At 43.8% G+C, this 15,501-nt stretch overlaps 1 long non-coding RNA gene across 1 annotated transcript in view; it reads left to right on the top strand.

Moving 5' to 3' along the window:
• The first annotated feature begins 1,171 nt into the window (after positions 1–1,171).
• The window catches only part of LOC142601439 (uncharacterized), a 121,634-nt gene continuing 107,304 nt past the window's right edge, over positions 1,172–15,501 (top strand). Inside the window, exon 1 of the long non-coding RNA XR_012835002.1 lies at positions 1,172–1,453. This is a non-coding gene — a long non-coding RNA (uncharacterized LOC142601439). The remainder of the gene's footprint in view (positions 1,454–15,501) is intronic.

Here is a 15,501-nt window from a genome sequence, read left to right as displayed (position 1 = left end):
GACTTGCACAGACTACCCATGTTTATTTTTATCCAGGTGGTTGGGTACCATTTTCATGAAACTTGGGCAAGTTGTGTCACACTACCCACAAGAGCTGCTCAAAGGCTTGAGCCTGTCCTCTCTTGCCACTGGTGCAAGGGGTGTCCGTGCAGCTCCTGAGTGGAACAGGCTGCTGGACAGGCTCAAAACTGGCTTTAAAAAACAATTGGCTTGCAAACTGATCTGACTTGCTGTGGCACCTTGCTCGAGGTATTTACCACCAGGCTTTGCCATATCTGCCACAGCTATGGCGTTAGCAAGTATCCAACTTGTGTTAGGACAGGCTGGGCTGCGGGTCACGCAGAGACTGAAATTACAGCTGTGCTCTATGGGCACAACACCACTGCTCTTTCCTCTTTGCACCTGTAGTCACTGTCTTTCTTGGCTCTTTTTTTTCTCCCATGCATCAGCTGCATTACTCAGTATTCCTGGCTACGGTGTCTAGGGATATGGCTTTCTCAGGTCAGAAGGTGGTTGTTCCTCATTTGGGTAAATATAAATACTATGTAAGATTTGTATAAATATAAAGCCAGATATAGATGAAACAATTAGAAATCTCTTGGGCTGGGTCCTTCAAGGAAGAGAAACAGAGTTTTAAATAATTACAAAAAGTGACATTTCTTGACACTTGTTGGGTTTGACCAAGAGTTTATCCGAGGCAACATTCCTTTGAGCAGCAGTGCACTGACATGTGTGAAGCCTTGCATGAGGTGCTACTATAATTCTCTCAGATATTCCCATAAGTAGTTGTAAGTGTTTGCGGTGCCGGTTGCGATCAGTGTAGTCTGATTCCTGTCTGGCTGATTTCCTCCTGTGTGTAAACTTTGCTTTCCATGAATCGTCATGAGTTTCCAAAGTTTGCTTTCCGTGAGAATCTGTGTGACCAGAACTGGATTATTTGCCTGTTTGAGAGAAGCAAACACAGCTGGAACAAATTCATTTTTTTTAATCAGCGTGAGTATTTGTGAAAATGTTTTTGGTTGTGTTCCCTCTGCTCTGCTTTTTCTGACTTGTACTTGCACAGAAATGTGGAAAAAATCCGTTTTATTCTTTCGATAGGGCCACTATATGTCTCAGCCTCTAATTGTGATAAAAAATCTCCTTTGACAGGCCTGCCAATTTAAAAGTCAACCTTGGTTTATTGAAATGAAAGAAAGGAATTGAACTTCAGTTCTCCCAGAGAATCATTCTTCTCATATCCCAAGCACACATTAGTTCTGGATCCCTGTGGAATACAATAGGAGAGAGGTTATTGAATTGAAGTTTCAAGCACAGAAGCAGAGCTCTGGCCAATTATATTTTGCCAGGGCTGAAATTGGACTTGTCAAAAAAAAAAAAAAGGATATCAAACCGCAAAACAATGTGATGCAGAATCAAATCTCTTCTGAGATTAAATGCTTCTCTGTCGGGAAAGGTGAGGGAAGTGATGCTGTATTTTTGTCTTTAATATCTGTCTGCTCTTCACGCCTTCTTCCTGACTTCATCTCCTTTTTCTATCATAATGTGTATTGTGTGGCTGCTTAGAATTCAGTGATAGTACCAAGTATTGGATGTCAGAGTGCTTTTGCCTTATAATTACTGGGCTTGTTGAGGGTGTGCTGGACAGTAGACGTGAAAGCTCAAACCATGTGCTTCTTCAGGATCTCACAAGGTCAGTCCCCAAGCAGTTACCAACACAGGACAGGGGAGGAGAGATGGCCTATCAAATGTCCTGTTAGCTGTAGCGAGATGAGGTTTTGTGATCAGCCGGTATGGAGTTGATGCTGACTTTCCATTACATTCCCCTTCCTGTTGGAAGGGCAGTTATGCTCTATGCTTTGTATGAGATGTCAAGCTACAATTTTCTTCAAATATTTAATTTTGTGGCAAGTTTTACTACATTTGCTTCCCTTCACATCATACTTTCCCCCAGACATCCTGTGCACCTCTACACGAGACACAAATGCACCATCTGGGAAGCAGTCTGTAGGTGGTCGTGGAACGCACACGTATAGCTGTTAGCTTCAAGATGCTAATGTCTGCATTAATCATCAGATTGACTCCCTTGTGTTGCATTTTTTAAGAAAGACTAAATTTCTTCATTTGTCCAATTATTTACAGTCTCATTTATATCAAGTTTTCTTACAGAAATTATTTCTTCTGATGCAAAGCAAATGACTCAGTTTTTACAGACCTTTGAGTATGGTGCCATCTGCATTTCTGTTATCTCAGGAAATTTTCATTTTGTGATTCTGTTCACGCACACACCACAAATGTGAAATACGTGATGCAAGAAGTCATCACGGGGTCAAAACTAACAAGATACAGGCAACCTCAACATGCTGAGATAAAATGTTCTGAAAAAAAATGACTCAATGACTTGCAAAAATGACTGTAGCTTCAGAGAGAGTATCTTTGCTCTTTGTATCAAGCAACTGAGAATTCAGATAGTCCAAGTTCTCTACAAGTAGTATTTGCTTATTCAAATGAGATACAAGACTAATATGTCTGGATAGTTTATACATTGTTTAAAAAGTAATTTCAAGGTTCCATTAACTGAGTGATTTTGGATGGACCCAATGCTGAGGGCCCAATGTTCACACTACAGACATATCAAGGAGGTTTACTTCAGACTAGGTCTAGTCTGTTCTCATGGGCTGAAAAGCCACTAGCAGTTGAAGCTAGTTGAACCTTCTGGTTTAGCTTCATCCAGAAGGAGACCGGTTTGCATGGTCCACTATCACGCAGTGATGGAAATCAAAACATGGTTAAGTAGGGGTCATCAGGAGATTTTGCTTCAAAAGCAAGCTCTTCATTTGAACCAAAATCCTACTGTAGATGCATGTAGATATTGCTTGTAATGGCAACTGGAACAAAATTTTCTGTCAAAACCATTTATTCATGGAATGTAGGAATTCAGATCAAATTAAACAATTTAGTGAAAGTGTATCCTTTCCACAGAAAACATTATTCTCCTTTTCTATCAAAAAGACTCCATATTTCAACTCATACCTTTTCTGGCAGCCCCAGCCCTGGGCATCAGGCACTGGGGACAGGCTGAGGCCGGGCAGGACATCAGCTGGCGGGTGGGGATCAGGGTCAGGCATGGGCATGGCTGCAGCAAAGCTCAGGCAGAGGCTGTGGGCAGGAGCTCAGCTCAAGGGCAGCTCCGGAGAAGAGGAGATAGATACCCTGGCCCAGGCTTCGACAGCCCTTTTACCAAGGCCACCAGCTCAGCTGGCCCCAAGCCCAGGCTACCAAATTCCCAGGAGCAGGGGGAAGCATGCACAGGACCCTGACATATGTGGTGTAATTCCAAATATCCACCCTAAAAATAAAATACTTTGCTTACACTGATACGTGAGCTAGAGATTTTCAAAATTATGACAGGGTATGGATCTCCCACTTGGCAGCTTTCTGCATTATTGCCTTAATCTGGAAGGATTTTAACTGCAGTGGAACAGATGTCACATATTGCCCTGGAAAAGGCTGCGTATTGCATCAAGGAATATTATGTGGGGGAGACAGTATTAACATGCTTTCCAAAGCAAAATTCCTACTTTGAGACTCCATGTCTTAGGAAATACTGGAGACTTCAGCCCTGAGAGTTGGAGGTTCTTTGTGGGTGATGGACAGCAGGCAGCAATAAGGTTGGATGGTAAGAGAGTCACTTTTTTCTGTGGTCATGCACTGAAATAGTAAAAAGAATGGGTTGATAGGCTTCAAAGGAGGTGGCCAGGGTGCAGTATGGACTTACTGTTCTCTGTGGACTGAGTTACTGTTACTATTTCAGATGGAAAATTACTTGCCCTGGGCATGCAGGGAGCCTTAAAAATCAGGGAGTGATGGGAATAGGTTCTCAGACATTTGGTTAATTGAGATGTTTCCCATGATTGGTAGAAAATAAAATAAAACTGATCTTCTGTAAACTCTAGTCAACTGGGAAGGTAGTTGATCAATATTGCTTACCAAAACAGCAAGATCTGTTTTTGAAAAAATAATGAAATTAAAGATGTGTGTTGTCTGTTTTGTTTTCTCACCCTTTATATCAAACTTGGGTGACATTTTTCAGTTAGACAATTTTTTTTTAGATAAGAAAGAAAATATTGTTTTAAGGGGACATGAAAGAAACAACAAAAGCACAGTCTCATGACTCTAGAAATGGAAGCTTTTCAAACCAGTTACTGTAAGATTTGCTATGAAGCTGTGAGGAGCAGCACTGATGGACCAGGAACAGGATATAGTGTTCTCCTAAATTAGCTCAGTTCCCCTGCATTAGAGCACAAGCCTTTACCATCAACTATTAGCAGGAATTTATAACCAGGACAAATGGGGCATGCTTATTTCTTTCAGCATCTTAATTAGTTATGATGCCCCCTTCCTAAAGACATTACAGGATCTGAAAACAGTCTCTGGGCTAGGAAATGTGTTATCTCATATCCTGACTCCCTGGGGCAGGATGCTGAGCAGATTCAGTCAGTGCAATATTAAATGTTGCACATCCTTGTTTACACTGTCGGCTTTTTATAATGCTGGTGGGCACATGTACGGAAGTTTTTTTCTAATATTGAGGGAGGATTGATGAAGGACCTTCAGTCCAGAGTCTTGGAAAAAGTGCTAAATGGTGAATAAAACTTTGGGCATCTTTAGGGCATGGGATAGCATCTCCTCCATGCAGGTGAGGAGCAAGGGGCAGCAGGGCTGTGTGTGAAAAACAACAGGGAAGAGGCAGGTACCTGCATACGGCTTGGCTAAGAGGAGGAACACATTTGGGCTGCAACGCTGGCATGACCAGGAGCAGAGCCAACGTAGAGGAGCATGGCAGCAGTGCTCCCTGCAGCAGGTTCGCAACCGCTATAACCATCAAGAGTCAGAAACTGGTGCAAAACCTACTCGGTCCACAATCTGGGTGCATCCATACTGCTGTAAAAAGGTTTGTATGTGTTTTATTAACCAAAACACTGCTTTTTAGCTAGGTCAGTTTACAGACCAGGAGAATGAAGTGCGTAACAAAGCCGGGAGAAGGTGTCCCACAGAAAGGGCCGTCCCTGGCTCTGTCAGAAAGGCAGAGTTGTGCACCAGCCCATGCAGACAATATGTTTAGCAGCTCAAGAAGATTAAAACAAACTCATTGGATTTGTCACTTGCAGAGCTTTATCCAGCAGTCGCATTTAATTTCCCAGCTCTCAATGCCTGTAACCTAATTTGTACATCTGTATGGGGTGTGCGGACAGCAGGGAGGGATGGGGGGGAAGTATCAGACTAGGAAAGAGCCACCGTCAGTTTAAACATCATTTAAACTCTTGAGGCTGAAACAACAGAGCAGTGCAATGTATAACACCAGCTGAGTGCTAACAGGAGAACCAGTGCTTGCTGGTTACAGTGCTCCCCCTCCCTGCCTCGCTCCGATAGATACGACCTGCTATTTTGTTCCATCTGCTTTACAGATGAGGGTAGAGCTGCTGTCTCATCCTCCCCCCCCGCCCAGATAGTCCCACCTCCAGTTCATTTTCTGTGCTGTGAGAGGTTTGGTTTTCCCAGCCTTGGCTGGGGTTTCCAGTCCCCCTGCTCACACCCTCCGCGTCTCCCAGAATCATTTGTGTGCTGACTCTACCTCTGCACATGCCTTCGCCCCCCCCAAGATGGGGATTAAGCTTTTCAAGTTAATGGAAGCTCTTCTGTTCTCCGCAGTTCTCTTTTAGCCAAGTTACCCAGATTTAATTGCTTTAATCATTCCTCAACTCCTTACAGACACTCAAGTCATTATTGTTTGATTTTTGTTTTTAATTGCTTCCAACTTGTCAATGTTCTAGCATTGTTCTGTGCTGCAGGCAATGCCCAGAGACCTCGGAGCTGGTGAAGACTTTTCTGATCTTGCAGCTGGACCTCCTGGTGAGCCCAGGCACAGGGTGCACCAGGATTGCCCCTCGAGCCCAGCCACTCTGGCTGGTGCAGCACAAGGACTGATGTGCTGCCAACTTAATGGCTGGGTGAGCAGGTAAAAGCTAAAGAGGAGTTTGGGCTGGAGCTAAAACAGTTACTCAGGGACGACTGCCCCAAGATCGTTCCTTGGGATCTGCTGGGTGTCCCCAGCTCCTGGTGATGTCAGGATCAAATCTAAGGCTGCCGCTGCTCCATGTGCAGATGCTGGGAAGTGTTTCTAACAAATGTTTTGAATCATCTTATCACATGTTGCATCATATCTTTAGGGGTTTTTTAATGCCTTCAATCCCAGAGCCATGTTATTTGTTCTGGGTGTATTTTTTATTCATTGTTTCTAGCTCTTGGGGTTGTAGAAAACATCTTGAATGCAGAGTCTGACGGCTTTGAGATGAGTGCTCAGTTTCAGAACCTTTGCTCTGTTTGAAGCCAACCTCATAGGCTTCCTGGGGCAAGAGGATGATGAAGTTTGACTCTGGGCTTCATACTTTTTATTGTCAGTACTCCCCAAATTGTAAATTAAAGTGCAACCCTAGCCTGCCCAGAAAGGATGGGAATTGCTTAACATGTAGTGAGAGGCATGTCTGTGCAGAACAGGAAAGACATGGAGTGAGCACTTCTTTTTTTATATTTCTTTCCTTGCATCTTTTAATTTATTAAATATTAATAATTTATTGCATCTGGAAATTGACATAAGGTAGAAGAAATAGAATCAATTTTTAATAAATATGAGCAATAAATAAAACATTTAATAAATTATGCATGGCAAAAGATTACTGAAAGATTAAATAATGATCATGTATACATACTCCAGCTATTATTTATTAATAGCTTTTTTTGCAGTGCAGCATTCATGACACTCAGGGAAAGTACAGTTTCACCTGAAAAGTAAGCCAAGAGAGGGGAGCTGAAAGTTTCTATCTTTGTACCTCAGTGGCTTTCAGATCAAATGTCTCGCATTGATGAGGGGAAGAAAATGTTTCCTTTCCCTCGTCCCAGCCCTGGAAACTCTGTGCGCCCCAAACCCCAGTTTTTCCTTCCTGCCTGCTGCCAGGCTGAGGCTTTCTGCAGACTAACCCTTGTAATCCTATTACGCCCTCCTAAAAACATGTAACACAAAAAAATTAAAAAAACCCCCAAACTAGTGAAAAAGCCAGTGGCAGTCAATTTAGTACCTGGGAATTTGGGTTTTTTAGCCTTCTAAATATGTTGCTTCAGGTGCTTCATCAATGACCTGGACGAGAGGACAGAGCATACCCTCAGCAAATTCAGTGATAATGCAAAGCTGGGAGGAGTGGCCGACAGACCAGAAGGCTGTGCTGCCATCCAGCGAGACCTGGACAGGCCGGAGAGCTGGGCAAAGAGGAACCTAATGAAATTCAACAAGGGCAAGTGTAGGGTCCTGCACCTAGGGAAGAACAACCCCAGGCACCAGTACAGGTGAGGGGCTGACCTGCTGGGAAGTAACACTGCTGAGGAGGACCTGGGAGTCCTGATGGACAACAAGCTCTCCATGACCAGCAGTGTGCCCTGTGGCCAAGAAGGCCAATGGTATCCTGGGGTGCATTAAGAAGAGTGTGGCCAGCAGGTCGAGGGAGGTTATCCTCCACCTCTACTCTGCCCTGGTGAGGCCACATCTGGAATCTTGTGTCCAGTTCTGGGCTCCCCAGTTCAAGAAAGACAGAGAATTACTGGAGGGAGTCCTGCGGAGGGCTACAAGGATGACGAGGGGACTTGAGCATCTCTCATATGAGGAAAGGCTGAGAGAGCTGGGTCTGTTTAGCCTGGAGAAGAGAAGACTGAGAGGGGATCTCCTCAACACTTATAAATATCTAAAGGGCAAGTGTCCAGAGGAAGGGGCCAGACTCTTCTCAGTGGTGCCCAGTGACAAGACAAGGGTCAACGGGCACAAACTGGAACACAGGCAGCTCCATCTGCATGTGAGGAAAAACAACTTCACTCTGCGGGTGACCGAGCACTGGAACAGGCTGCCCAGAGAGGTTGTGGAGTCTCCTTCTCTGGAGATATTCAAAACCCTCCCGGACGCAATCCTGTGCAGCCAGGTCTAGGTGATCCTGCTTTAGCAGGGGGTTGGACTAGATGATCTCCAGAGGTTCCTTCCAACCCCTACCAATCTGTGAATCTGTGATTCTGTGAATCTGCAATTCTGTGATTCTGCTTTTTCCAATACCACCTTTTCATGCTTAGGGATGCAGGTGATTGTATCAAACACCTTGTCTATCAGACCTGGCTCCCCAAGGGCTAAACTCTGTTATGAGGCAATTGATTTACTAGAGGTGACCAATATATTTGCAACTAAACTTGTCTCTTACTGCAAAGGTTTAACTTTCAGCAAAGAGGATGCAAATACAGTTCAGTGGAAAACCCTGCCAGAAATACTTTCTGCTGTATAGAAAAAAAGATTTTGGCTTCTAAAACTGAAACAATCATTTTAAAAGCAGATTTATATGTTTGTTAATGAATATCTGATACAAAATACGGGCAAAAATATTTATTTATTTTTAGTTTTAACATATGTAGGCTGAGTTTTTCAACAGAGACCAAAGGAGTGGGAGTAAAAAATCCCATTGATTTTTTTTTTTTCCAGGAGTAATTGTGTGTCAAGAAATTGTGTACCCTTTTAACAATTTTTTCAGATTCCAATTGCCTAACTGCTCGTCTCTTTCTGTGTCTCACTGCAGTGCTCAGTGGCAAAACAGTCTGGAGCAGCAGATTGGGACCTGCTTTGGGCCTCCCAGAAAGTGGCCATGTCTGCCTGCAGTCTGGCACCTCGTTTCCTTCCACTCAGAATTAGCTTGGTGATAAATATAACTACTAATTATATTTTAACCTACATATTTTTCTTTTTTTTTTTTTCCTCATGTATTACTTCTTAGAGTGTTTAATTGCCAGTGGAAGACTTAAAGGGGGTGTTTTACGCAGTCTGTGTTTCAGTACCCAGCAATCAGTAATATCACTTTGACATGTCAGTGGGGAAAAAAAAAAAGTTTAAACAATGCACAAGGCAACTGGTGGCCAAACCTGACCAGCCTGTTTCTGAATGACACCAAACCACACGTTTCTTTCACATGGTGCCAGGGAAGGAAAGCTGTTTGCCACCACGCGCGTGTCCCCGCTCCACCCCAACGAAGGCTCAGCTGGAGCACCATTGCAAACTGATCCCGCTTTGCCCAGTCTCACGCACATTTTAATGCAAGTGCGATTTAAAGGCTGTCTCTCTGCATTTCCCATCAGAGAGCTGGGCAGGATTACACGTACAAAATCAGATTATGAGCCTGGATGCAATAGTATGTAAGAGGGCGGAATTGGACCCTGTGTCAGAATCTCACCTTGTTGATAATTCTGGGATTGCTCACAGGCTGAAAAGAAATCTCCCTGCAGTCTTTTTTGTTCCCAGCCCGCTATTATGATCCTGAAGGAAACCAAACTAATACCAAAGCGTGTTTTTTGAGAGACAGAGAGATTATTTCCCAGCCTGTTCAGGTTCCGCACTGCTGCTGCCAATGTTACCGAGTACACAACTCGCTCATGTCAAAATTAAGCAGACGACTGTGCTGAACTTGCAAATGGAGATGACTAAGACCATGCAGTGCTGGCCACATCGACTACAGCTTTCTGTTAGAATACGGTGTCGGAGCCTCTTAAGCAAGTGGCTGGAAGCAATCGCCCTGTGGCGCACGCCAGACAATTTCAGTAATGCTTCTTCTGGGAAGAAAGGTGAAGAACAAGTAGGTGCCCTGATAATAGTTTTGCCTCTTTCCCTTGGTGGCAGTAACAGTTAGCACTGATCCACCCCTAGTAGGTACCTGGCACTACAGCATCTGTCCGACTGACAGAGCAACAGTGTTTTACTCAGTTCTGCCTGCGGTTTTCTCTACGCACTAAGATTTGTTTTCTACTCTGTGCAGAAGCACACCAAAACGCGAAGCCTTAGGACCAGCTTCCTGATCTTGAGACAGCCTTTGTCCAAACCTAAATGAGAATTTTGTCAATAAGGTTTATTTTTGTTATGGATTAGTCCCAGTTCCTGTAAGCAGCCTCCCGACGCGCCTCTGGGCTCTGTTTTGTGTGCTTTACCCCACACCTTGGGAGGTGTAAAGCATCTTGAGATCGCTCCTAACATTTGGGGAGAGATGGTGTCTCATACTGACTCGATCCTGCATGCTCTGGAGAACCCAAAAGCTGCATCGCTGGGAAGACTGCTGGCAGCACCCTCTCCTTCCCCTTCCCACGGCTGAGAAACAGATCCGAGAGGGCAGCAGCGCGTCTGCTGTGAAACCTGAAAGGGGTTTACCTCAACATCTGCAGTTTCCACTGAGAACAGTGATGCTATTAGGTTGTAAACATATGTTGCGGATGACATTTAGAGTAGAGACGGCTGCTGAGGAAAGGAGGTGTTTAAAACCCCTCTTACACTTTCCGAGTTTTCCATTTATACACGAAAGAATTATAAATGCAAAGTGAGATGCAAGGGAAATAATTATAAATCTGACACCTCCAAAATGACCATTTAGATTAACAAAAGTATTTTTTAACTTTTGGCAGCACTAAACACCTTTTTACATTATATATAATATAATATTTAATTCCCCAAGGTAGGATCTTTTGATAGGAAGTACTACAGTGCTAGAGCTGAAATAATGACATTTGCTGAGACTTCACCCTCTTACACTGAAAAAAAAAAGTTAAAAGGGTGCTGTGGGAGAGTGTAAACAAATGTGTTTATTTGTGCACGTGTAGATTCAAAAAGAGAGAGAGAGACACACTAGCTGTGTGTGAGAGAACATTTGACAGTTTAAAAGCTGTTTCAAAAATGTGGGGTGAAATCTTTCTTACCCTCACTTAAGGCAATGGGTTCTTTGACTGAAATGGGAGAAGGACTTTGCTGCTGGTGCTACTTAGATCCCCAGTGAGAGAGGGAGTTGTGTTAGCTTTATTTGCCAGCCTTCAGCTATGAGAATACTTTCAAAACCAATTTTTTTTTTTTTCATTTTTTAAATGGAGAGAGACTGGATTATGCTATTGTTGCAACACGAAAGCAAATTTCCCCTAGGACAGATACTCAGGGACCAATGGTAGCAACACCTCTTGCTGTTCAAAAGATTTATTTTGACATTACCAGCTATGATAACTTTGCAAGGCAGTTCAATTCTTGAAGCCCATCCTAATTTAAAAGTTAAGGTGGTAAATAAAAAATGCAGACAGGTCTAGCTTAGGTTAAAATCTCAGTGAGCATATTGTATGTAGGAAGCTCAGGAAGGATTCAAACTTACAAATTTTGTATGAAAGGGTTGAATTATTCATGCACTGAGTCAGTAAATGAGGTTACGATGCCACGGGTGCATTGGCCCTCACATGAGAATTATAATAAATTATTATAAATTATTATACATTTTCCTGGTTTTGTTCAAGGGTAAGGCAGCTCAGCAGCTTTTTAAAACTTCAGCTTTTGTGATGAGATGCTAAAGTTTGCCCTCCTGGAAGCTATCAAATAATCATGAGGAAGGTCTGGAAGATTTTCAAAGGTGACTACTGGTTGTGACACATAGGTATTGAAAGCTTCTCAAGGACAAAGAGTATTTGGAGGGGCTTCCAAAACTGGATGGCCCTTGGATCCTGGAAAACATCCTGTGGTGTGGCTTGCAGCAGCAACCTGCTTGTAGCCAAGTTGCCTGAGTGGCAACTTTCCAGTCTGAAATGTCCATGTCCCACCATAATCTTAGTTTTCTCTCAGGAGTTCAGCCTGGCTCGTGTCATGGTTTCCCCCTCACGATCAGCACTTGCGTGAGAGGTGAAGAGACAGAAGGCAGAGGAAAAGAAGGGAAATAAAGATGGCTGGTACTTTTAGGTAGGCTTTAGGGGTGGAGGTGGGTGCCAGGGCTGTTATCACAGGTGCATGAATTTTTTCAAAAGGAACCCAGACCTTGAGGTGAAAAAAAGGCAATGAGATATGAGTGGGCAAAAAAACGGCAATTATTTGTGTTACTTTCTGTTGTGGGATGAAGAGTTATCCTGAGCTCTGTAGCCCATACTGGCCACATCCTCGTTTCTGGATCTTCTCCTGAGCAGTCTCTGGCCACATAGCCATGTTCAAGCACTGAGGCCAAGGGCTTGCCTATAGGAGGTTAAAACATGCATGTGAGTACACATTGCTGTTCCCGTTTGACGTCAGCAAGTCCATTAGATAACACTGTTTCTGCGGTAAACCCCTATCAGCCAGCTGTGATTTAAGGAGCTTTGCTCTCCTTTTGCTGTGACTACTGGTTTTAGGTGTGAGCACCCTCTTTCCCTGGAAATGTGTGGGAATGGTTGGGCTCAGGCACTTAGTCCAGCAGTGCAGATGTCCACAGCTGGACTCCAAACTAATGATGGCGTTTGTGTGATTGTTCTGCTTTGGCCTTTGCCTAGATCATGTAGTTATTTCTCCTGTCATCTTTTTTAAGGTGAAACATTAGTTAAATGTTTCTATGTGGTGACTGTCAGCTTGCGTTTCTGTTTTTCTTCTGTTTGCAAGCACTGATATGGACACCATTAAATTATAAAAGTGGCACTGTATAGAAATGGAAGGATTTTAATGTGTTAAGAGAAAGGCACTTTGCTGATAATAGTTTTGAAGAGCCTACCACTCATGTGAGTTACATATAGAGAAAAATAAATTGCTACCATAAAATGCAGAAGGCAAAAAGGACTTTTAGTCCAGAAATCAGATTCACAGAAAGGACTATTACCCTTTGATTGTCTGTGCCAAGTCTTTGTCCTCATATTCATTTTACTGAGGGATGAGGCATTAGCTAGTGAACCTGAGCCTGGAGACTTCCGCCAGTCTCATCCATCAACAGCAGCAGATACATGATAGGGTGAGACCTGACCAAGAAAGCCATTTGCAGGCTGAGTATGGCCACCCTGACATTTGGGCTGAGTTGCAGTCTGGAACTGACAGTAGCATAGGAGCCTACGTGTGCAGGGACATCCAAGTCCCAGTATGGTCAGTGGGAGTCAGCTGGTGTGCATGGTGGAGCCTGGAGAGCCATACCGCTGGGCAGCTGGAGAGTGTCTATTTTAGGATATACTGACCCCAGGGTCTGGCTCTCCACAGGCTACAGTGAGACCTTAGATATCTATTGTGCCTGTAGGAACCTGTTTGGTACCCTTTGGTATCCTGAATCCTACCTCTGGGATGCATATGTGTAATTTGTTACTCCCCCTTCCCATCTGTGCCGGAGCCGTGTCCGGCAGCCTGTTTCGCTGCGTGGAGGAGAAGGCTTACTGCTTGGGCATTGTGGGCAGGCTTTTCTCCTTTTTGTCTTTAAAGGTGGAGGTCAAAGCATTCTGTTTATACAGCTTGCAGCAGAAACTGAGTATGGACAAATGTGGGAGTGTCTCTGCTCTCTTGTCTCACAATAAACATACTGGTGTAGTTGGGAGAGTGAATTAATAAAAGCAGCAGCTTTATTCTCTGTCCTACCACATCTGAGATGCTGTGTGGTCTGTTGGGAAGTCAGTGGGAATTTTGTCAATGGCCTTTGGTAAGTTTTGGACTATTTCCTTTCTCCTGATGTTCACTAATTTGGTAAGAAAGACAGTTGCTCTGCAAGCAAAAGAATAACTTGATTTCCATTTTTGCCTCTCTCCATCTCTTGGCATTGGCTCACATTGGTTTTCACTGATATGGGTGGTCTAGTTGCTTCTTTTTCCTTTACTTCTTACCTTTAAGCAAAAACGAAAAGTTGAAATACAAACATCATGACAGAGGTTTTAAATGAAGAGGGAGTTCATAGCTGAATAAGTCGACGGATAATTACGTGTAGCAATTCCAACACACACAGTTTGCCTTGTGAATTGACTAACATTACCTGTGGGAGGGAGAGAAGGCCAAGGGGTAAGGAAGACAGATGCACAGTCAGGCGGGGATTTGGGCAATGGATGAGACAATTCAGGTGAGATCAGGTAATATCAGTCAAAATACTTCCGAAAGCTACAGTGAAGTTGGTGTGATTCATAGCTGACAAAGAGAGTTGAGAACAAGGTGCCAACCCACCCTTTTTGCTGATGTACAGATTTGGCTGAAAGCTATACGTGTCTCACGCCTTTCTGTCTATTGGCGTTAAGCACCAGGAGTAGCTTCAGGAGCAGCTATCTGGTTTTCTGGCAGTGAGTACACAGGCAGGAAGGATAGAAAGGGAGAGGAGGTATGGAACATGTTATGAAAAGCTTCTCAAAAACCGTAGATGTCTGCAGATTATGTGTGAGTCCTCATGATCTTTGTTCTGCTGGAATTGATAAATGTTGACCCCAAATGGCTATACTTCCAACTCCAAAGCTGCTCTCAGTAGCAGTTGAGTACACACTCCAATTATCTGTCTCAGAGGAAGCTGGAGATACAGCTGTGGGTACAAAACCTCCACTGCACAGCCAGTAACAGCGATCACAAGTGGTAAGTAGAACAGGAGAATATCAAAGGCCCTGATGCAAAGGCTGAAACTCAGGAGCTGTGCAGGGCTTTTCAAAATGCTTCCAAGCTTTTCAGAAATGCTTCAGAAGGCTGAGATTCAACCAGCACTCTATGTTTTTTGGGATTCAGAAAAAATATAAAAGATGCTCCTTCTTTACCATTATTCACAGATAGACTGGCAGGGCTAAAGAACTAGGTATCAGAGCAAATTTATGTGTTAACCTTTGCATCAATGTGAGGCTGAAACATCTTCTTTTGAGCCTTCATCATCACAATGTCCAAGTGTCTCTTGGAAGCATTAACGAATATATCCTCAAAGCAGCACTCCAATAATGTGTTGCAGATGGGGAACTGAGGCAAAGAGACTCAGTGATTTAACAAAGGTCAGGGAGACAGTGGATGTAAATCCTGGAATTGAAGCTTGGATTGACTAAGGATCATTAATGCATCTGGGTGAGCATGTTACTGCCGTTCGGAAGTACACTTCTGAGTGAATCTCCTGCCTGTCCCCACGTCCAGGGACTCGGTTGCCATCAAGGGATCATGTTGGATCGCACAGACTCTACTCCTTTCACATGGACTGAACCAGGAGTGTGTGTTCCTGATGGGTGTTCAGTCCTCAGGACCAGAATAAAGCTGGGCTGAAGAAAACACGCCGAATGTGAATCTGCTCCTCCTGCGTTTGCACTGTTTACTAATGGAGACAGCCTCAGCGTCCTCCAGCGCCAACGCCGTAAGTGCAAGCTCGGGCTTTGAGGATGAAAGGCAAGTCAGACATAATGAAATCACTGTGAAATACAACAGTTTCCCCTCAACTAATGACTGGTTATTGGAAGAACAGGTTGTCCCATGCCTTTGATCTTGCTGAGGGATCACCAGCAAGCAAGTCTGCACTCAGAGAGTGCCAGTGCCGTTCCTGCCAGAGCATGGGTTTCAAGCTAGCAGCTATGCAGAACCAGCTGATCTAGTGAATTTGCTTGAACAGAGCTTAAACCACAAAGTACACAAATGAAATTAGAGTATGTTTCCTGGGTAAATGCTGTTTAATCAATATGGAAACCAAAGCTCTG

This window comes from Balearica regulorum, chromosome 3, assembly GCF_011004875.1.
Source record: "Balearica regulorum gibbericeps isolate bBalReg1 chromosome 3, bBalReg1.pri, whole genome shotgun sequence".
Lineage (NCBI taxonomy): Eukaryota > Metazoa > Chordata > Aves > Gruiformes > Gruidae > Balearica > Balearica regulorum.
The sequence above is the reverse complement of the archived record's forward strand: the minus strand, read 5'-3'. Positions and strand labels throughout refer to the sequence as shown.